At 45.3% G+C, this 23,640-nt stretch overlaps 1 pseudogene; it reads left to right on the forward strand.

The window, feature by feature from the left end:
* Window positions 1-25: 25 nt before the first annotated feature.
* LOC136104833 (probable cation-transporting ATPase 13A5) lies at window positions 26-23,562 on the forward strand (annotated as a pseudogene).
* The last annotated feature ends 78 nt before the right edge of the window (window positions 23,563-23,640 follow it).

A 23,640-nucleotide genomic window follows, 5' to 3' on the forward strand; every position in this document is an offset into this window, starting at 1 on the left:
TGTAGAAGCAGAGAGGGACACTCACATGGCTGCTGAGGGGGTGAGTACAGGGTTGCAGGGCCAGGGTGGCACCTGCCATGGCTGCTGTCTCAGTGCTGTGAGAGCTGCATCCAGGCTGGGTGTGGGTGACATGTCCAAAGGGTTGGCCTCTCATTGATTCTTCGTTAATACAGAAAGAGCTGATGTGACAATGCCCCTCTGCTGGCAGCAGCCCAGCAGCATCATCCTTTCACCAACTCTGTTCTACACTTAACTATGGTGTATCAACCAGCAAACTCTCGTTTCCAAAAATGACCTTGAGCAGTTATGAGAGAGGGCTTTGGTCGCCAGCTTTTCCTTTCAATAAGCTTGGGCTTCACGATGAGCAAACACCATGGTCAGACTTATTACCAAAGAATGCTTTCTCTTTGCTGTACAGGAGATAATTGGCTACAAAACCCAAGACTGCCGAAAGGCCTTGTGCATTGCGGGATACATCTTGTCCTGTGGGGCTCTGCTGCTGCTGTTTTACTGGAAGCCAGAGTGGGATGTGGGGGCAAACCATCCGCTGCAGCTTGGAAGAAGCGAATGTTGTTCTGCTCAGAACAATAGTAGGTGAACTGTCTGAGCTCATTGTGTTTTGCAGAACCTAGTGTTTTCACAGATGGGGCCGCTTGTCTGTCTTTGCATGATGTAGCAAGTTAATGTTTGGAATTGGAGTGGCAGGGATGAGTCAAGTTTTGCAGAACTAACCATTTTCATTTGCAGAATTTGAAACACTATGTAAAAGGCCACATTTACACTAATAAGAGTGCAGATACACTTCCTGAAGGCTGGGAACCAAGCAGACTTCAGGCATTCCAGCTGTCCAGGGTCCAGCAGCTGCTCTCTGCCAATAACATCTTCCATAAAACAGCTCTGGCTTTTCACTTCCTTTATGTGTATGAGCCAACTGGCTTCAGTGGAGGGATTGTCTTCAGAAGTTGTGGCTGTTAGTAGCCTTTCTGCTTTAAAGTTATTGCAGAATGATAAGTAGATAGGTTTTAGAGAGCTGGGTTTTAGGCATTAGTTATATTCTAGGTCTCCATGGCTGTAAATTAAAACCCAACCCAATTCTATCACAGCAAATGTTTAAAGCACTTAACGCTCAACGTTGCAATGATGTTCCTAAAATAAATGCACTCAAACCACTAAATGAGTAATCTATTACTCATTGTAACTAGTTACATTAGACTAAACTGATTAAAGCATGATTCAGCCTGATGTGCATCTGTAGCAGTAAAACTGAGTTGCTTTTGGCTATGGATGTACAAGTAACACGGTGTTACAGGAGTTTTGTAGAGCAAAGCACCTAGTGCTGAGGTCTCAATGTCCACACCAGAAGTGTTTCAGAAGGCTTTTGCTTCCAAGTAGCTCTAGTCTGATCCCACAGACTAAATATGCACCCAGTAGCTGTTGAAGCATACCTTCTGGTTTAGTTTAGTCTAGTCTTTGACATTCTTCCACAGCATGAATCAAAGCGAATGGAGATGACTGCAAGATTGCCTTTGAAGTGCCTTAGTGATTAGTAGGAAAACACTGATACAAGCATCCCTGTTACTATGGGCTTACATTTACTGTGACTGCAATGATGCCACAGTAGTTCTCTGGGAATCTCATATATGCTTCCCAGAGTCAGGAAACATCGTCACAGGCAACATTTTGGGCTTGTCACCGAACTGCACTCTGTTTCTCTAGGATGAGTTTCACAAATACACATGGAAGAAAGTGACCTGGATTGATTTGTCCACATTAGCACTACCTGTTTGTAGTAATTCAGATGGTCCTCTTGTGGCTGATATGGACTCTGTCATAAACAGAGCCATAATGAAGGCACAGCTAAAGGTAAGTCATCTATAAAATGGAGAACAGCAACGACAGGGACAAGGTGGGTGAAAATAGGAGTGAAGGCACCTGGAGTCTCCCAAGGGTGCTCTGTCAATATCTTCCTGCAAATTCTGTTTACATAAGCTCAAATTTTCTCCTAAAACATGGGGAAACATTTATGTAACAGTGAGATGCTTTTCCCTTGAATGACAAAAGGACTTCTTTCTATTTGGTCTTGCAGATGAGGTGTATCCAGGTGCAGAAAATTTGGGACTTTTCTGTAAAAGAATTCAAGAAAGTTGGGTGAGTGTCAACAGCCTGTTGCAAACCTCTTTGTGGCAGGGGGCTCCTTTGTCTGCCTTTCTCCTGTTATCCTAGGTCATTAGAAGACAGCAACATGTGTCACAGCATACACCACAAGTTTGGAGCTGGCCTCACAAGAGAAGAACAGAAAAAGATTAGGTATGGTCTGCATATAGATAGGCAATTGTGACAGCGTGACCTAATAATTCTTCCTTTCAAATTCAGGTGAGCTTCTTGCTACTCACCTTAGTAGAAAGAAAGTGCAAACTGTGTGGGTGACATTTGGAAAGGTGCAAAATCACTATCACTTGCTCTCTATTGAGCTCATTATTTTCCCAGTGATGCCAGGCAAAGTCTGGGGAAAATGCCACCAGTTCCACCTGGGTTCAGGGCACAGCAAGCTGTGACTGGCTTCCTTTGCTGTTTTCTCCTTAAAAGCCCTCTGGAAAGCTCATCATAGGGTTTAGCAGCAAACAGATCATCTTTTCAGCAAGGAAGCAGTAAAATTCTGCCTCTGTGTAAAGTCCCCTTGAATACAATAGCTTCCTGACAGGTTTGTCTGTCCTGCTCAGCCATATGGTGCCTCCAGGACTTGCTTTTTTAGCTAAGTGTTATTGTTATTTGGGCGTGCAGTTTTCCACATGAAGTCTTACCCTATGTGACTAAGTTACAACATGGGGAACCCTTCTCTACCTTCCTGCAGGCAGCTGGTGTGTGTCCCTAATGTCATTGAAATTGAAATCTGCCCTGTTTGGAAGTCACTTTTTAAAGAGGTCAGTAAGTCAGACTAGAACTTGGTGGGACAGGTTTGAAGTGTTTTGAAGACTTTACCTTGGCACACTGGGATGTGGTGGTTGACATTTAACAGGCATGAGCCATTCCTAACGAGACCATTCTGTGATTCCAGCAGGAAGCACCATGAACCTCACCTGTCTGCATGAGGATACTCAATGGCAGGCAAACATTGCATAAGGCTCAGCTCGATCTATTTGCCTTTGTCATAGAGACGGAATGTTTCAGATTTATCACAGGTGAGTGCTTTAGGTCAAAAAGTGAATGAGATGAGACTATTAGAAAATTCTTCTAAGCAGCTGCATCCATGACAAAAGCTTGAACAAACAAGCCCCACTGAAATCTGGAAATATATATTGGTTATTATGGTATCTAGCTAACAACAAATTAATTCAGTGAAGTTTTTGAGAGATTTGACCACCACTTGGCTTGTCTGAGGGAGCGATAGACTTTTCTGTAGACCTGGTATAACAAAAATAGCCACTGAAAGAGCTTTCTGCATAAAGACTGGAACGGAAATTAATTATTCATCTGATGAATTTGATCCCTCAATGAAAATTTAATACTTTATTTGACATTCAGTAGGACAAAGAGACAGACACTAAATCAGAATGCCAGTCTTTGGCCACTGAAGCTGTATCTGGACTGAAATACCACAAGCTGAGGACCAGTCTGCCTCCAGGCACCACCATTCGTATTTCAAACACAAAGCTTCAGCCTTGGATGGAAGAGCAAAGTTCTCATTAAATAAACTTTTTAGAGTGCTAAACTGAAGTTCTCTTCAAAATCATCTCCAGGGGGCACTGAAAGGTTGGTAGTATCAAATCCAACCAATTTCAGGAGCCCTGGAGCTTTTCAGGTATTTTGTAGGGTTTCAAACAAACTCCACTGAAAGTTCAGACAAATGCTAGCTTGGAGTCCCAGCATTCACAGCTCCTTTACATTTTAAAGACATTCATGTAGCATTCATAATCCACTAAAGTGAATACAGGTGGTATGACAGTATCCTGTATGGAAACTTCTGCTTACAGGTTGGCAAAATATACGTCCAGCATTTCTATACACAAACCCAGCACGCAACCATTCATACATGTCTCCCCTCTCCTCCACAGGATGTGTTTGGTCTGTCATTTGTAGAACAGATTTGCAGTGTGTCCTTATTTATGCAGGAAAAAAAGCCAAAACTTTCTTGCATCTAAGTTGTAGGAGAAAAGGAAGTTACTAGGTGAACAAGGCAATTATAAAATACAGATTTTTGCAAATGTTTTCCTTTATTCTAAAGCACACTCCTGATTTACGCTGCTGTTGAGGCCACAAGCAAGATTGTACAGTGCTTTGTATAATACTGCCTTTAGACTAATAAAACAAGGCTATTAAAGAGGAAAACAGTGTGCCTTAGTTGTACCAATAAAACTTCCATTGCAGACCATTATCAAGAGCCTATGTGAAAGGGCAGAGTTACAAATGTGGCTGTGGTCAGCCCTAGCAGTTGCAGAGAGCACGGGCACTCCAGGTGCATGTCACTGCACAGCCATGAGGCAAGACATCCCAGCTCATGGGACATGTTCAGTCAGGAATAAGGGCCTACAGCAGAGGAGGAGGACATCAGTCCCCCATACTACTGCTCTCCAAGAAGGCACATGGTCACCATAAGGAAAACACTTAGCTCTTACAAGTATGCAGCACCAAGCATCCTCTTAGCTTAATTTTCTTGCCTGTAACCTCCTGCCAGGAATGTGTGCTAATAGCCATAAAGAAGGTTCACCAACTTGATTTCTGGACCCATTTTAAATACCTAGGGAAGGCAAAAATCAAATGGAAAAAGGATATGAAATGGATGATATGGATGAAAGTACAGACAGGAAAGAGATAAGAACAGGATTCTTGCAAGCAATGTTTTAGTCTCTCAGGTCTGGGTATCAGGTATCACCTTCCTCTGTATTGTAAAGATTTAAAAGTGAAAGTGAACCAGTGATTCCCGAGTCCTGGTAAATGTTTTTTAATCTTCAGGAAAAATGGAAGGGTTAGAGGACAGCATTAAGAATTACAGTTCTTGCAGAGTGCATGATGTGATCAGAGGGGGTGGTAGGGGTGAAGGGACAGCAGCTCTGGGTGCTTTGACCCCACTGTCATATTCATGGGCTGCTTCAGAGCCAGGCATGGCTCACATTGCCTTCAGATTCACCACTAAAATCATTGTTCCTGCACTGAATTACCGATGAAGTGCAAGATTCCGTCCTTCAAAAGGTTCCTCGAGAAGGTGGTATAGCGAAGCGCAGCCCAGGGGGAAATAATTTGCCCTTCCAGGAGCTGGCTTTTGTTTGAATTGACTCTGCTTTTCCCTGGGCTGTTAGGGATGCACATCACGTTCCCTGCTGAGGTCCCAGGCCCCTGGGGTTGTGGGACTTGGGGCAGTCTGTGCTCACTGGTGCACGGTGCTTTTGTCACTGCTTCACACCAACCTCAGCCAGGGCTTTGTGAACAGCCGGGGCTTGTGCCAGCACAGGTGTGTTGGTTGTGCATCATGTTTTTGTATCTCTGACTAATATCTGTAGGATGACTGTCACTCCCATGTTGAACAAGCACTCGTATGTCTTTGAGAGCACCTTTGTACTTAAAATATTGGTGTCTGTCCTGATATTGCAGAGCACAAAGAACAGATATGGTCCATTCAGCTTTCTTTAGCAAGGCTGGTTTAAAATGTGACCAATAATTTTGGCAGGAAGAATTACAATGTTTAGGGCCTCCGGATATTCTTCAAACTGGCTTGACATCTTCACATGAACAATGCTAATGAAGAAATCCTCACTCGGGGATTAGTTTTTTGCAATTGCAACTTTTAAATCAAGATAAGGCATTCTCTCTAATGGCCTTGCAATGACAGTTAACTTCATCATTATCTCAGGATATGTAATTGTCTGAATTAGATTGCAAAAACTGGCAGAACACAGACACTCGGCTAAATTAGAATTTCTGTTTTCTTCTTGCAATGGAAGTTTTGTAAAGATAACCTTTACAACTTGGTTGTCCTGTTGATAGCCTCATAGCAAGGATAAAACCGTTGACCAAAAAGAAGACCTCTACTAAGGGACTGCAGATAGCAATGTTGCAGTTAATGAGACTTACTCTGGCACAAAGCAGGAATAGCCCCTTGAAAGTCAAGGGAAATACAGCAGCATGAATCAGATGCAAACAGATAATTAGGTCCATGCTCCCATGGCAGCTTGTTCTAGGTTAACTCGATGAACTCGCATCTTGATTTCTAACATGCAATGTGAAACCTCCCCTGGATAACTCAGCAGAGCTCAGTTTCTGTGATGTTAGCACAATCACTGAATTGTAACCTACTGCTTCTCTTGCGTATTGATGTTTCAACACTGCAATTGCTTTGCCATCAACAGCAGTCCACCAAGCTGCATGACCTTGTCGAGGAGCACAACAAAGTCCATGTTACTGTCTGCACAATGAGTGAAGGTGAGTCACCCGTGTCTCATTTTCCTCATAATTAACTAACGTGTTGAAAGGTATCAGGAATTGCACAGGTCCTGTTGATTTCTACCACTGGAACGTGAAGGGAGAGCTGCAGGGAGAACGGGGCAGAGGTGGGTGAGCTGGGCAGGGCGAAGTGTGGGCACAGCCTGTGCCGGGCGGTAATGATGCATCTGTGTCATTATCATCTGTACCTGTGGCATCTATAATGATACAGGTGAACCTAGTAATTTGTGTTAAGAGTCGAGAACAGCTTGCAAAATTAAATTTCACAAACAATCAACTAGAAAACAACTCTGGTCTTCTGAGACTTGCTTCCCTGCTCTGCTGTAGGCTACTTTCACAATCTTGTCAAGTAGCCTGTAAGCAATTTTCAAGGAGACTAGGTACCTGACTCCCACTGAGGTATGACCTTTCTTTCCTGCATCTCAGTTCCTTGCCCATAAAATAGGGGTTATAGCTATTTTTGCCTTGCAAAGATGTTGAGATGGGCAATTGCTAGGGTGATGAGAGATGTAAACGCATTGGATAGGCTTTCCTGGTCAGAGGGCTTTATGGACACTAAGCAAATTAAACTGAAGACATCCACTTGGACAGTGATGTTTAGACAAGGGCTGATCTTTGTGCTGCTGCTTTTCAGCCAGTATTATTTCTAAAAAGTACCAGCCTTAAACCATGCAGTGTCAAAGTTTAGTGATGTTGTGTGTGCCTTAAGACTTTTTTCAATTGCCCAGAACTTGTGCACAAGTAAAATTCAGTTTTGAATTGTTCTACAGGTTGAAAAGAGCTGGAGTCTCATTACTTAGTCCCTGCAGATGTGTTTCTTTTAGATGGTAAAAAAGTTCTCTCTCCCACGTCATGCTGTCCTGATTGATGGAAGCTGCATTGTGAACGAAGGGATGCTTACAGGTGCAACATTAGAGTTTGAAGTGCTAGGGCCCTGTGCGGGTTATCTGTCAGGAAGATGTTTCTATCTTTTCTGGCAGCAAATTGTTTACTATTTATTAGAATAGTTTGCAGGAGGATGTGGAAAAACTGTGGCTTGAATAATTCACAGTTGTCTTGGGATTTTGAAACACTGCAATTGTGTAATAGGCATTTCTTATCCACGTTAAAAACAAGTAGGATTAATATACTGTAGGGAATAGAAAGTAAAAATACTCAAGTATACTGAATATGTATTTTTTGGATTCTGACCTTGCAGCAGTTTTGTTCAGGCAGGCAGTGTATGAGCACAGGGGTCAGTGCTATACCTAAACATAAAGCCACTACAAGGCATGAACTTGGTTTAAAGGCAAAATTTGACCCACGCTCCTTGATACAAAATGGTCAGAGAAACCATCTGATTACTTTGAAACTAAGACTGTAATGGCTGTCAGTATAAATTCACATGTATATTTACATAAGAAAGCTAATCAGTCAGGCAAGCTTAGGCACCTAAAGGTTGCTATTGTTTTTTAATATGCAAAATCTAATAGACTTTTAAATCTCATGTCAGTGAAGCTGCATGCTGTGTTCGTAGGTGAAAATATTCCAGTTACCCCTCATGGAGGGTCTGATGCCCTGGAAAACCCACAGCCTGGAGAACTGTCAGAGACACATCCTCTTCTGCAGGACTGAAGTCATACAGATGAAGCTGAAGGGCAGAGGGCCAGCGAGAGCCATTGTGCTGCAAACTGGTATTTATTTCACATGTGCTTACCAACAGAGGGAAAGCAGCAGAGCCCCAGAGGCTGATAGGAGAACAGGTTTCATTTTGCAGTTCAAGTCCAGCACAGTCTGCTGTCCCCAAGAAGTGCTTGTGGCCACCTGATGGCTGAGGCTTGTGCAGTGTTGTCTGTCTTCGAACAGTGCTGACGCGGTACGCTGCTGCTGTGTCACATACACAGCGTATAGGACGTGTCTTCACGTGGGGTTCAATACAGCTAGAGGTGACCTGGTGAGATCCAAGCCAGTGAACTTCAAACTTCACAGAGATGCCTTCAAGTTCATCATAGGCCTCTCTGTCATTGGCTTGTTGGGACTCTACAGAATTTCTATAGAACGTCCTGTCCTGAGTTGGAAGGGACCCACCAGGATCATCAAGTCCAACTCCTGTCCCTGCATATGACAACTCCACAGTTCACACCATGTGTCTGAGGGTATTGTCCAACCTCTTCTTGAACACTGTCAGGCTTGGGGGGTGGTGACAGCTCCCTGGGGAGTCTGTTCCAGTGCTTTACCACCCTCTGGGTGAAAAACCTTTTCCTAATGTCTAGACTCATCTACACCATGCACGTGTTCATGTCCTACAAGGTAAGTATGAGGGATGATTGCATGCTGCAGGCACCAGCTCTGAGCCCTCTGTCACTTAAGATACTTGGAATATTGTTCGCTTCTGTAATCAAGTTTTCAGGTGTCAGAAGTAGGGTGGGGAAAGAGGAGGAGGATGTGGACAGAACAAAGCAGAATAAGGCTGTCATCCCCGAGGCAGAGCCTGGGTTGCATTGCTCCTGGGCAGCAGGGTTGGACCCCCGAGTGGCAGCACCAGTGGCTGTTCCCACCCCATCGCCCCTGTTACTCTTGCTGTTTGCAGAAGTTGGTGGCAGATGTGGTGGCGATGGCCCTTTTCCTTCCCACCTTGGCTGTGCCTCCCACTGTCCCTACTGCCTTGACAACAGGCACTGTTTATGCCTAAAGGAGGCTGAAGAAAAAGGTGATTTTCTGTATCAGCCCAGAGGATTAATACCTGCAGGCATATCAACCTTGTTTGCTTTGTCAAAAACTAAGGGGCTACCTGGGGCACTGAAAGATGCAGGGGCTGCTAGGAATGTGGAACTGGACCTGTGGGCCATTATCCCTTCCGAGGGAAGTCGGTAAGAAAGGATTTCATTTAGCAAGGACTAATCTCTAGTGTGAACGTGCTGCCCAAATGCCTGATTAGGAGGGAGGCAGTGATGTAGGATATGGAGAGACAGCAAATAGCATGCGGCAAGTGATGCTTGGGTGCATTTGGGGAGGTGGAGTGCAATGGGTGTCCCTGCTCAGCCCCTTTCTGCCAAGGAAGGCATTCAGACACCGCTGTGGCAGGTATAGCCATGAAAGTGTCTACTAATTCAAGACAAACAGAAGTCAGCAGCAGCATGAATGCTTTTAGTTACCCCGAGGGGATTTGGAGAATATATGCAGAGCTTTTCAATTATGTCATTCACAGCACAATTCAATAACTATTCTTAATCTAGTCAATAAACCTTTCATCATTTAAATATTAGGATAATACTCCTTCTGTTGAGATTAAGTGTTGCTGGTTTTGGTGCCTGTTGAATCTCACCTACTTTCTGTAAATGCTGTGAGAAATCTGTGAGACCACAGATGAAACCTGCAGAGCTCAGAAGTCCTTTGGGACTCCCTCAAACCCATGGCAGGCTCCATCTCAATTCTAAGCCCAAATACCACTGAAATACTGAAGAAATAACCCCTATGTAAACATTAAACTTGACTGTATCCAGGATTACACTATTTAATTCATATTACTATAACAAAATAACAGACTTAAGCTCTGCAGTGCCTCTTATGGTAAATTCAAAATATTAATCTTTTGCAGTGGCAGGACAAATCACACACCCTATATCTACTCCTAGGTTTTCATTAGTAATTGTTAATATATCAGATACTTCAACACCACAGAGATAATCACACAGTAATGAATGAAAGGATGGATTCATTGTGAGAGGAGAAAAATCATATTCCAAATACTTCCTCAAAGGACAGAGAGAAAATTACTATCTGATGCAAATTAATGAGAAGAAATTAATAAGTGTCAACCAATAAAATACTCTTCCCATGGGACCAAGCTGCAGGCACATTGTACAATCTCTTCTTGGGCCTCCTCCAGTGCACCAGGGAGACCACACTGAATATGTGCACATTGAACAGGTTTGGAGTCCACCAAAAGACAGCTCACAGCAGAGCCAGAGTTATTTCCACCAAACTAGCCTTGCAGGTGGTATCTGCTCACATCAACAGCAGAAAAAAACTGTATCTATATACCAGAATAAATTAATGTAATTTAAAAAATATATATCAATCTTCTGAAATCTTCTATAAGGTACGAAAATGTAAAGCTCTCTTTGCAGACATGTCCAGTCTGCACCGAGCTGGGAGCCAGTGCTGGTGGGTTGCCAAAGCGCAAGGAGGAGCTACTGCTGTCTGCATTGATCTCATTAGCCTATTTGCGTAATTATTCTTTCTTAAATGTTCACATTTTTAAACATATTATAAGACCAGCTGTCAGCTAAGCTGAATACTGTGAGGCAATGACAGTAAAGGAATTAGAGGGTAATATGTGTGTGTGAGAAGAGCAGACTCTTGGAAATAGCTTCCATGATGAAATTATAGAGCCTTCACCCAGCCCAGTCTCATGCGTTCAGTCTGTATTGTGGTGCCAAGGAGGAAATACACCTCAAGGCTGTCTGTAGAAAGAAATTTGGGTGTGAATCTTTGACAGTGTGCATGGATATAACTTAATAGGAGTTAACCAGCTTACCCATTTTTAAAACAGAGATGTGAGGGACAAGCATCTGGTGTCTGTTGCTTTGTAGATGTAACATCTACAGCTGGAAGTGAAGGTCAGGCTCCTCGTGGCTCTGCCACATCACTCCTGGCATGCTGAGAGCAGGCTGATGGTGCTTATCCACACCAGTGGGTGCACAGCACAAGCAGATGCATCCCCTTTCCATTCTGCATCTTCACAAATCTTTTCCTTGGACACGTTGCCAAACTTCTTTGAGGTCCCTGCTGCAAGCTGGTTCCTCTCTGATAGTGTCTTCTCTGCTTTGTCTAATGCCAAGCAGGACTCCTGTGCCAGCCCCTCCGAGTGTTTTGCTTTCTCAGTTATTTCACATCAAGCTGAGCTCATGCAAATTAATTATTGGGTACTTTTTGGCCTCCTGGGTGCTTCTGGCCTGCTGATCAGAAGGATGGGTAGGACAGCATGTTGCTTGCAGGGCTCAGCTTCTCTGAACACAGCAGGGCAGCACCTGTCTGCACTAGCTGAGGACTTGTGTCTCTGCATCTCTCCTATAAGCAGTCCCAATAACCTTCTGCTTTTAATCAGATTTCAGAAAATCCATAAGTTCCCATCCAGAACTCCTCTGCCCTGGGGACCTGTGTGCGGAGCCTTGGTGAGCTGTCATTCACTGGTTGTTTTGGATAAGAAGATTCAGGTTGATCTGCTAGACCTGAAAATGTTTGTGGCCACACACTTGGTAATGTGACTCACATCCTCTGCACACATGCAAAGCAGGGACACCCCCAACCCAGCCCATGGGGGTTTACTCACAAGTCAAGCTCAAATGCCTGTAGGGGAAATTCCTTTGCAGTCCTGCTGATAACAGCTGGAATTTGCTCTGTTTTATCTTCTAACCTCATAGCAGGTTTGCAGCATTGTGGCTGCTTTTTGATAGTCCAGCACTCATTTTCCTTAGGGCTGTCTGCATTTTCTCTCTTAATTTGATTTGGAAGCACTGGAGTGTAAGGAGGCAGGGGGGAAGCCTGGTTGCTGCTTGCTGCAAGCAGGAGGTTGCACCATGCTGTTGACCATGTGGTGCAGAGAGCACAAACCAGCCAAGGAAACACAGAGGCAGGTTTTTATGCCCTTATGCTAAAGGATGTTATCTCTGATTAGCAAAGGAACATCCCTATGGAGAATCCAAGGCTGGTGCCTCCAGGTGAGTGAACAAGTCTCAGAGAGATTGGGGGAGGAGGCAAGAGATTGAGCCTTGGGGCCCATCCACAAGTATGGAGAATTGTGTGAGTGGGAATAGGACAGGAGACACAAAGTAAAGGGGCCGCTCTTCACCCTGCCACATCGTAGCCTGGAGGGGTTCTGGGTCTCTGCAGTTAACTGCCTCATTATCTTTTCTGCTTCCACCTTTTGCTCAAGAGAGATTAATCAATAAGTAAAGCAGATGGCAGCTCTTTCAGCAGCACTGCGGGAAGGCATCAGGCTGGTGCTTGCTCCTGTGGAAGAGCAGGCAGCGGCAGAGCCACACAACAGCAGAGGGGGACTGTGAGGGTGAATGAGCCTTGGCAACACGTAAAGTAACAGAGCTGGAGGGCTAAAAGGATCCTACACTGAAAATTACCACCCTGTTTCTGCACAGAACATCAGTGAGAGTCTTAAAAGCAGGTGACTGGAAGATAAAACCAGCTAGATAAGAATAATTATGTCTTTCCCTTCATCATTGATATGGCATGAAATTTATGTGGAACCTGAGTTTAAAGAAACCACAGAATTTGACACAGGTTTTTACTCTCAGCAAGTCAAAAGACGCAGGGCCACGTAGGTTTCTGCCAAGGAGAAGGCTGCAGGGAGCCTGTCACTGACCATGGATAGAAAGACCTATTAGATCATTACAAAACACTTGTGCAAATGCATGCCAAGAGTAAGGAGGAAACATGCTCCCATGTGCTGCTGCCCCTGCTTTAACAGATGGAAATGAAGCCAAAAAAAAGGAGGAAAAAAAAAAGTATCAGAAATAACACTTTTCCTTGTACAACAGGTAGAGGACTCCAGCACAGCTCAGGATGGGGCTGGTGCTCTTGACATCTGTGGTGTTAGACTGAGGCTGAGGGCCAGCAGCATGAGTCCAGTTCGTTCCCAATGTTCTGTGTTTTCAACCTGCAGCATGTACAAATTCCTAGCACATGCACTGTTCATTTATCTGGGCTAGCAGACGCAAAATGCCTTTCAATCATGCTTGGTACTGTGCTTCACCTTCCCCCAAAACACAGTGGAAGCATAGGACCAGAAAAGCAGACTCTGATTAAAGTGGAGATGCTGCTCCTGATGTGACATCTGAAACACTTAAAGTGCCTTAAAAGCCCCTAATTCCCAACTTCACTATTTGCACTAATAAAAGATAGAGACTTCTCCGAGTCCTCATCCTGTAAAGCTGCTGGAAAAATGAAGCTATATAATCAGTTTAAGTGGAAGCTAACGCAGAAGAAACATGCAAACAGAATAAACGCCTAAAGCATGTGTTCATTTGCAGGAGGAGGCAATGTAAGGACAAGGGATTACAGCTGGAAGCAGCATAGCTGTGGGTCCATGAGTCCAGCTGGTAATGGTCATGCAAACCCACTAACAGATTTATCAACACCACCCTAAAGCACAGTGTTGTTTGCTTCACTCCTCCTCTTAAAAACACACTCGGGAAGCTCCGAGTTTTGATGATTGAAAACCATTATGTTTCCAGTCCAAATTTTGAACCAGCCAGTTCCCTGCTGGTGGAAAGAGTGTGATTTCTGCTAGCAATTCTGGAAGGACGGTGCTGTGGCAACAAGAAAATTAATCTTATTTCTAGGATGGCTCTGTTCCCATGGTAATGTCACAGTAATGAATCAAATTTGAGTTCCCGGGACTGTAAATTCAGGAATATTACATTAATATGCAGTTATTAAGATAAAGGACAAGACAAAGTCTGGAAAACAAGTTAAAAGTAAAGGAAAACATTGAGGTTCCTGGGAATTATACTGAGAAGAAAAAGTAGGAGAGACTGTGGTTCCTAAAACTGTAATCAGTGATCTGATCCCATAGCCAGATGGCAGCAAAAATGAAATAATCTGTTAATAATAAATCACCTTAGCAAGAAGGCCTCAAATGAACCCAAGTTCAGAACAGATTTGCTTTGTGTAATCAATGACTCAAATAACGTCTCACTTTGCCGACCTCTCCAGGCTCCCGTGGAAGGAATAGCAATCCTACATCAATTCCCGTTTTCTCCTGGGCTGCAGAGGATGTCTGTTGTTTCACAGATCAGAGCGGAACAGTATGACCTGTACATGAAAGGAGCACCAGAAATAATGTCCAGCTTTTGTAGACAAGAAACTGGTATAGAATTGGGAAGAGGCAGCTTTACAGTGTTTATTTGGACTTAATTCAAACCAGAGTTTATGTTGGGGCTCTGATCCTGAAAGGTTTTCAGCTCTCACCCTTCTCACTGGCCACAGTACAACTGCACACGTGTGGCTTTTCACAGAAACAAGCCTTGGGATTGTTAAACGTCATTAGTTAATACTACAAACAAGTTTTCATTGCTTGTTTGTGAAATTAAAGATGCACACAGCCCAACAGCTACTGAGACGCTCAGCCCGAGGTTCAGCCCCTACACATCCCTCAGCTGATTTGCATCGGCTGGAGATGTAGTGCAAAAATAACGTCAATATGTCAAAATACGCAGAGGAGACATGGAACCATAGTAATTGCATGCGTCACAGCAAGTGTGTTGTACTGTGCAGGTTGTTAAATTTCCTGCTAATTTGTTGCCCTGTGAGTTCAGGATTGAGTTACTGACCCAGCTTGCAAAGGCTTTAAAGCTCAGCAATGGGAAACTTGCTGTGGACATGCAAATTACTGTTATTAAGGATAATTCATATTAACACTTGAGCCAAGACTTCTGTCCCCTCTCTGCAAGTGAACATAGGCTTTGTTTTTGGTTTTTTGTATGTGAACACTATTATAAACTTGTACTCAAATTTGTCTGCAAACTTGAAACTCAGGTCACATTCACTAAGTACTTCAAAAGGATCGCAAGCAAACACAGTACCAATGGTCTGTGGTGTGTTAGTTCAGGTGGCACTGACCTGAAAACAGGCAAAAATTGGTTTGAGGGACAATAGAAAGGTTTAGTTTAGAACCACCTAAGATCTAATGACACAAACTTTCAAACAAGTCAACATCAGCAAGAAAAATGTCTTTAAAATCATGTTCCACTTTCTTAGGTTTCTAAATAGCTCCTCTTACCCTGTCTCATGACTTAGCTTAATGACTAATTAGGTATCACATTGTAAAGCTGTGATTTCAGTACCTAGTGTGTACAAAATACTGCAAAGTTAAAAGGAAGCCTTTGCTTTTAGAGCCACAGGAATACTCAAAGAATTGAAAATTAGGGATTTGGGAGGATACTCACATTAAGGCATAAACGTAAAAACAACTTCCTCAGTCACTCGGCGCGTATGCAGTAAAGCTTAAGACAGAATTATTAAGTCAATCATGTATCCTCTGCCCAGTAATTTATGATACCTACCTGCACATTAACATGTGCTTTAAAAGTATAAAACGGACAAATAGATCACTTACTTGAACAGTCAGTTCACAGCTTTGGTCCAGAACAGCTGACTTCTATGAGAGCGTAATGGAATATTCTAACCATGAACGTTTTTTTCCTCTAAACAGTCCCAGCTAATTTCTTAAAGGAGCTTGAGTCATCCCCCTGGAGCACTAAGCCTAGGAAAAGATGTAAACTTGAGCAACCTAGACGGGTAAGTTGTGCTGATGGGCTGCTGGTGACACTGGGGGCTTGCTTTACTATCTGTTTGTTGCCACTTGCCCCAAACTGACCTGCCTTGACCCAAACCTTCCCCTCCTCTCCTGCCAAAGGGAACCCACTGGGAAGCTGCACCATCTAACACCTTCCACTCAGCAGATGCTGATTACACTGTTAATTGCCGGCTTCACTACTGCTCTTGCAAGGCTCACTGAGCTGAAATTCAGAAGCTGTTATCAAAGCGTAATGAAAGCTCATTATTGTGCTTTAATATGGCAACGTATTGGGACTGCAATAGAAAGTAATTCTGTATAGTGTAATCTGCAGGTTTCAGCCAGCCAGTTCCTGCAAATCCCTGTCCATCTCTCTGCACACGTGTCTCTGCGGTGTTGCTCCTTCCCAGGGACCAACAACTCGGCTGAAGTTGCAGAAATGTTGGTGCTTGTTGAGCACTGCTTGCCTTGAACTCGTAGTAGTCATGTTTCCATGCAGAGGAAGCGTGTTTCCCACCAAAAATGGCTTTCCGGTTGAACAAAAACCACGGGGAGAGTCTCTCTCTCTCTCTGTGCCACTCATGGGAAACAGCACATGTGTTTCTGTCCTTGCTCCAAGAGAGAAGGCAGAGTCCGGGCTGGTGTTCCTGGGCCTCCTGGAGATGGAGAACCGCCTGAAGCAGGACATGAAGCCTGTGCTACAAGAGCTGGCTGCTGCCTGCATCGGGGGCATGATGGTCACAGGTAAGCCCCCAGGCTCCTCCTGTGGCTGTGCCAGCTGCTGTGGGGCACAGAGGTGAGAGATTCACTCCTCCAGCATCCTCCATTGCCCATCCATGGGCATCCTGGGCTGCCACTGTGCTATGGCAGATGTGAGAAGCCTGTCTCTGTATTATCCTTGCAGGGGACAATCTGCAGACAGCTGTCACGGTGGCCAGAAAGGCAGGTATGATTCACACATGTGGTAAAGATCCTCATCAGTGAAAACGAACTAGAAGGCTCCACTCCAGCTTCCATTGCCTGGCGATTGGCAGAAGGCTGCAAAGCAAACACAGCTGCTCCTCATGTAAGCACCGCCAGGGATGGCTGCTTTTGGGTGCCGGAGGGGGGAATTAACAAAGCTTTAAATGGCTAATATCTGGCTTTTTGTTGGGGATTTGGAAGTAGCTCTGAGGGATAGAGGAAACCTGGGGGCTAGTGTGTATCTACCCCAGGGTATATGGAGGTGTGGTGTGGGCCAGTGGTCCTTTGCTCAGGACAACATGCAAAATAACTACATGAATAACTGGCAAGGCTTTGCAAATGCAATGGCCACCTCAATCACACTTGAAGTGTGCAGAATTAATGCAATTATACATACTTGTCTGCGTGACTATTTGCTGGACTAAACTTCAGTGTCTAAACTAGTAGCCTGTAGCTAACAGACATTAGTTACATGCAAAAACACTGCTAGAATATCAAGTACTGCCAGGTGTAAAGGTTTACAAAAGGATACTGCAGAAAGCTGTGTCCCTGATTGCCTGGTGGGAGGCTGATGAAGTGGAAATCAAATGCCATCTTATGGCCTCTGTCTGAGAATAAATACTGTCTTATTTCTATGAGGTATGTGCTAATAGGAGGAAAAGATCACCTTGGAAGGAGAAATCTGGAACTAGCATTTTGCAGTGAATGAAAAGTCTTATCAGGTTATTCTAAAGCACTTCTACAGCTTGCTGACAAAAGTAAGTTCAGAGGAAACAAAGCACTTACTTGCCCTCCCTGTTTTATTAAGTGATGGTTGTGTTCTGGCTGGAGAAAGGGTTTTTTCTGTTGGTAGCTGTAATGTTGTCTCTACACGTTTTGACAGCTCCAGGCAGCCTCCCAGCATGCCGCACGTTTAACCCAAACAGCTTGCTTTCAGCATCTTCGAAGACCTCAAATGACAGGGGTGGCTGTGGTGCTGCGAGCAGCTGTGCAGTGGAGTTACTGCATGGTTGCCTTCCCAATTTCAGGTTAATTAAAACCATCAACCCCCTTCCCATGTGCCACTACCATAGCTGGCAATGGCCTCTGCTCAGCAGGGGCATCAGGAACATGGAATACCCACATCTAGCAGAAGAAATCTTCAACTCCTGTCACCCCGTCCCTAAAACAGCTGGTGCTGGGACAGATTTTTGGATTTTATATCCGCTGGCCAGATTTTCAGGTAGGAGAAACCTCAGGCTGAGCAGTGTTATTGCTGCTGTCATCAACCATCTGTTCTGCACTTGTGAAACACTCACAATGCCTTGCTGCTCTAAAGCTGCCACAGTGCTCATGGTGATCGCTGGCACCTCCTGCAGAGAGGGAAAGGAAAAAAACAGAACAAGATAAATCTGATGTTAGAGGAAACCTGATCCCTTAGGGTAGCAAAACCATGATAGTGTTTTGGAGATGGGATTAGAGGGTTTTATGAATGTGTCAGGCACCCCTCAGGGATGCCTGATCCTGCCTTGGTGGAGTGATGGAGGCACAACTGCTTGCCCAAGGCAGCCTCTTGCTCTTTCTTGCAGATACTGGTGAACGTGGCTGTCTTTGCTAGGATGTCTCCTGCCTTGTTGAAGAGTTTCAGAAACTCAAGTAAGGTCCTCTTGTTTTCTTCTCGATCCAATCCAATAACATGTTTTCTCTGAAGTGCGATTGTCCCAGCTAGTGCTGCTCCAGGCCCATCTTTCCCACCCTCCCTTCTTCCACACACAACCCCTGTTCGCATCCCCTGTGGCCGCCTTCCTCCCAGTTTCCCCACAGGGGTCCCTCTGTATCAGGAGCAACTTCACCCCTTGCTCAGAGTCAGCCACTGCTTGTCCCCAGTGCAGGACAGAAGGCAGCATCAGCTGCGGCTGAAATAAAAACACAGGGACAGAATCCCACATATACAAAGATATATATTTGTATGTATATATGCGTGTGTGTGTATATATATATATATATCCACAAACCTGCACACCCAGCAACTCCAGCATGGCTACTGATGCTGTCCTGGGTGCAGCTTTCAGCAAAGCTGAAAAAACCTGATGCAGTTGGGAGTTTGACCCCAAAGATGCTCCTTCTCATCCCCCAAAGGAGTGTTTCCTTCCCCAAACATGACTCATGCTAACTACGGATATTGATTGCTACACATTAACAAGATGCTATACCTTCCTGAAAAAGTTAATATCACGGAGAAATGAACTGGTGAGACAGGAGGTGTTTCACTGGGGATACTCTCAAATGCCAGGGCGCAGCCAAGGCGCTTTCCCTGCACTGCGTGGATGCTCCACCGGTGAGTGTGCGGGCACCTGGGGCACACGTCTTCATAGCTGTGTCTATCAAACGCTGCTGGCCTTGCTCACCTGAGAGCTGAGATTTTAGCATACACCAGAAAATTAAGCTGATTTGTTTGGTTTGGTCTTTCCTGTTTTGTGTTTTTGTTATTTTGTTGTTTTGTTCTGTTTTTAAATGTGTGGTTTTCACTCCTGTGGGTGACACCTGCTTATTATAGCAGGCTGGGTTGGAAAGAAGAGGAAATTGCTGTTTGCAGCTCACTGTTGCTGGAGAGAGCAGGAACAAAGTGCTGGGTGTTACCATACACGCATTTCTCTCCAGAGGACCAGACCTTGTTCTCCACCAGCCCCTGGGGAAACGGTACCAGCAGCGGTGCCCAGAGCACTGTCCTCAGTTACGAAGACACCACACTGTGGCCACTGTCTTCTATCAGCTGCATCATTGTGGCCTCCACCTTTTCCAAGGGAAAGCCCTTTCGGAAGCTCATCTACACCAACTGTAAGTAGAGCTGGAGTAACATACTCTTCAGACTCCTGTTGCTGCCCCAAAATAAGGCTGGCAGGAGAGGTTGCTAGGGAAGGGATGCTGTGGATTTTTCTGTACCCACACCAATTACTGGAATGTAAAATAATAGTTGGTGTGTGTGAGCTCCTACCTCCTCATTACAAAAAAAGCTCAGTGAGCACTGCTTGAGATAAAAGCAGCAGAGCTGAGAAAGGAGACTGCATCTTATTTTGGAAAACGTGTGCTTTGTAGAAGATGGTGGGCTGGATTTAGTGCAGAAGAGTGTATTATTGGAACGCAGAGAGCATATGAGGTTTGGAAGTATTTATTTAGAAATAGACACATCAAAACGAGTTCCTCTGAGATTCACAGTTTTACCTTGCCTGACTTCCATTCCTACAGATGAGAGAGAAAAGCCTCTGATAATATCACTGTTAACATCCTCTCACAATAACCTTTATTTTTCTGTTTGAGTTTAGCAGAGGTGATTTAGCCGTTCCAGCCATCAGTTGACTGATAGCTTATTTGCGATTGTGGGTCATAGATGAGAGGGCAGGACTTCATCCATCTTAGCAGAGTTGATTTTGCTGGGTATTTTGTTAAAAGGCAGGTCCCAAACCCGTTTCACAGAGCACTGATCACTTACAGAAGACAGGCGGGACCAGAAAGTATCTGCCCTGCAAGCAGCCAGGCTGAGACAGGACAGGGGCTTCTGTCAGCTGAGAAATCTGCATGTGCTTTGCTGTGTTTTATCCCTGTTCAGGGACAATCCCTAGGAGGAAGCAAAGGATAATTCCCTTGTTTTTGATACCCCCTCAGCCTGTCCCCTCTCCTCCCTGGCAGTGAGGAGATTGCCAGGAATCTGTTGGAAGCTGCTGACCCAACCTGCCAGATAGTTTTAAGATGCTCAGCTCCTGGTGGCTGCCAGGAGTTTGGCACCTCCAGATCTCTGAGCCATTTGCCATTGCTCTGTGGCCTCCTGCTCCTTTGGAGGAGGATGCTAAGCCAGATAAAACTCTTCCTGTGGAAGGCACAGATATATCCCACCTTCGCACCCTCTTGGTCACAGAAGCACATGTCCCGCCTGCGAGGGCAGCCCGACAGAACAACAGCCTCCTCTGCTGCCTGTGGTCCAGGTGTAAGGCTGAGCTTGTGGAGGAGTGAGCGCGGTGGAGGGGATACAGATGTGGCTCACAGCAGTGTCCCTTCGAGGCAGTTTTCTGTGGTTGTAGAAGAATCAGAACATGTCAAATCACTTGTTCAAGAGAAAACAGTGCAGGTGGCGAGCTGTGCAGCAGGATGCTGGGCAGTAGCTCCTCTAGCTTCAGCTCCATGGCTCTTCTTTCAGGGAGAAAAAAACAAAAGGGCATTTTACATGGTGTCAGTTTCACAGCATTAGCATTTGCAGCTCATGCCAGCATATTTGCAGAGTTTGGTCACCAACCCCCTTCCTTCCCAGGGCCACAAATGCTCTTCTTTCCCTACATATATTTTCAGTCCTCCTGGCCATTCAGTTTGCAATCTGCCTCTTACTCTTCTTCTCTGACACTGATGCTGTGTACAGTGGTATACAGGTAAGCGCAAACGAAACATACATTCTCTTTTCATGCTACACATTTTGCTAGCCCTTTATCTATGTATACAAAGCAGAAGCAACAGCTACAGTTATCTTGGAAATTAATTTGCTGCTCTGACACTGATTGGACAGCCTCTTCAAAGTTCTCTAACATCCTCCTGACAAGTGCTTGATTAACCAGGCAGTCCTCCTCACCTCTAAAGACTGGGTGGCAACTGGGAGAAGAAAATAAATGCTTAGAGCTTGCTGAGCTTTTCTTCCTAGCAGAACAGGACAATAGAGCGGATTGTGGTTTTGCGTGTTGGAGGAGGCTTGTTGGCCGGAAAACTGAGTGGGCCAGTATTGTTGCTGCCCCTGCCTGGAGCACCATGAGCTCAGGGGACCAGGCTGCCCCGTCCCTCCTGGGCGCTCAGCCAGGGCACAGTGCAGGCAGCTGCCTCCAGCTGTGCTGCCTCCAGCTGTGCTGCCCAACATCAGGAATGGCTAAGACCTGCGGCTCATCCCTAGCCACCCTGCACAGGATGGATTCAGGTAGAGGCCTTGGCATTGGGACAAGCATACACAGAGGGAGAGGAGCCACATGCTGTGCATTAGTGGGCACTTCCCAGAAGTATTTGGGCAACAGATCTTGCCCCAGGCATCTGATCTGCAGGTTTCAGCAGTAGCTTAAGTAGCTGAGATGAGTTAGGCAGCTCCATGCCATGGGGAATCTGGCATCAAACCTTCCAAGATCTCTGTGACAAGGAGTGACTGTCACTTCCTACTGCCTCCTCCATGCTTGCCACTGGGAAAATATTAGCTTCTCAAAACATTAGGAACAGGTACGAATCTTGGCAAGGCATTTAAATCTAATAATTGCTGTTCATGTCTTTTCCAACAGTTTCTTTGCACTCCTGTGATCTGGAGACTTTATGTGTTACTGATGCTCTTGGTCACCTTTTGTGTATCTTTTTTTTTACAGAGGCGAGTGCATTTGCTTACCCCTGTTCCCTGGGATGCATGGGAGCACTATCTGGTCAGGTCATTCTACCCCCATTTGCAGTCACATTCTCCTCCTCCAGAAGCATAAACCCTCAGGTCTTTTTTTTTCTTCCTTGTGTGCAATGTTTGTCTGTCAAATCCCATTTTATACAGTCCCAGAGATGATTTAGACCACATCTCTTAAGCCTTTAGAGAGGGAGGGAGCTGCCTGGGAGGAGCTTGCTGCCCTGGCTCCCCCAGGGACACTTGGCAGTGATTTTGAAACAACCATTTCCCTCTTGTCCTACAATCGACCAGGCTAAAGACTGTGCTGTTGGATATTGCAGTAATGACTAAACCCTGAAGTGTTTTGTGGGTCAAGGCTGGCTGTATCTGACACTAAGCATTTTCTTCCCCTGCAAGGAGCAGCACTGCCTGCTTGTCCCACAGCCCCAGGAGGAAAATCTTGCCCCTTGATTATCTGCTTCAGCTAAACAGGCTGAGCTCAGTGTCGTCCTGATAGAACTGAGCGGGGCCTGCCTGTGGATGAGGAAGGTGCCATTTAGCAGCCGTGTTACCAAAGGGGCTATGCAGCTCAAGGGGGTTGCAGGTGTAGCAAGGGGCAGCTTTAGTCCCTGAGTGCTCCTCCCTTCCAGTGAAGGGCAACAGCACCAAGCCTGTGCCATGTCACTCCGCAGGATGTTATCTTGCAGAACAAACACCTCTGGTGGCTGATTAAAGGCTGCTTTGGGTACCAGTCAAGCAGCCAGTACCAAAAGTGGCAGAGGATGCTGCAGAGGGATCCCAGCTGGTCTCCTGTAAACACAAAAAACTTTGCAGCAAAAAGCATGGATGAGATTTACATTAACCTCGCCTGTGAACACTGTGATGAGGACTGGGTGAGACCCTGCAGCTGGGCACATGTCTTCACAGTGCTGTCACTCCTCTGGCTTGCACCAGACGGGCTGGGTTTTCATCCTTTGATGTGCACCAGCTTCAGATGTTCGAAATCCCTGCACAAACCCACCCACTTGAGGCAGGCTGGGCTCACACTGGCTGTGCCCTGGAGCACAGGTGAGGACAATTCACTTGTCTGCTGGTGAAATAACAGCCTTGATGCTAGTCCATGGCAACAGCAGGTATCAAGACTTGCCATCATCTACAAAGGCTCAAAATACTGAATATACAGCAAAGGGATGGCTTCTGCTGCTCCGCGTCACACTTGCACTCCATGATTCAGCCACTGCTGCACCAGATGCTGTCAATGCACCCATCGGCTTTGATGGGAAGGCAATCCAAAATAAGTGACCTAATCTTGACCGCACAGAGGAGCACACATACAATTGAAAAATCCTCTGTTAAATGAAGTGCTGCAGCTTCCAAGAACAACAAGCAAGTTCCCTGGATGAAGTAATTGCCGTTTTCTTGCATCCTGGAGTGAATTACAGATGTGAGACGGCACATACGCTGTCCTTGCCTGGCTCTCCCTTGCCAGGTCTTGCAGACATAATGCTCTGAGTACAGGAGAGATTAAAGCTCATAGTTTGCTGTAAGATCAGGCTGGTGAGCAAATGCCCCATTTAAGCCT

The sequence above is a fragment of the Patagioenas fasciata genome, chromosome 9 (assembly GCF_037038585.1).
Source record: "Patagioenas fasciata isolate bPatFas1 chromosome 9, bPatFas1.hap1, whole genome shotgun sequence".
NCBI classification, from domain to species: Eukaryota; Metazoa; Chordata; class Aves; order Columbiformes; family Columbidae; genus Patagioenas; species Patagioenas fasciata.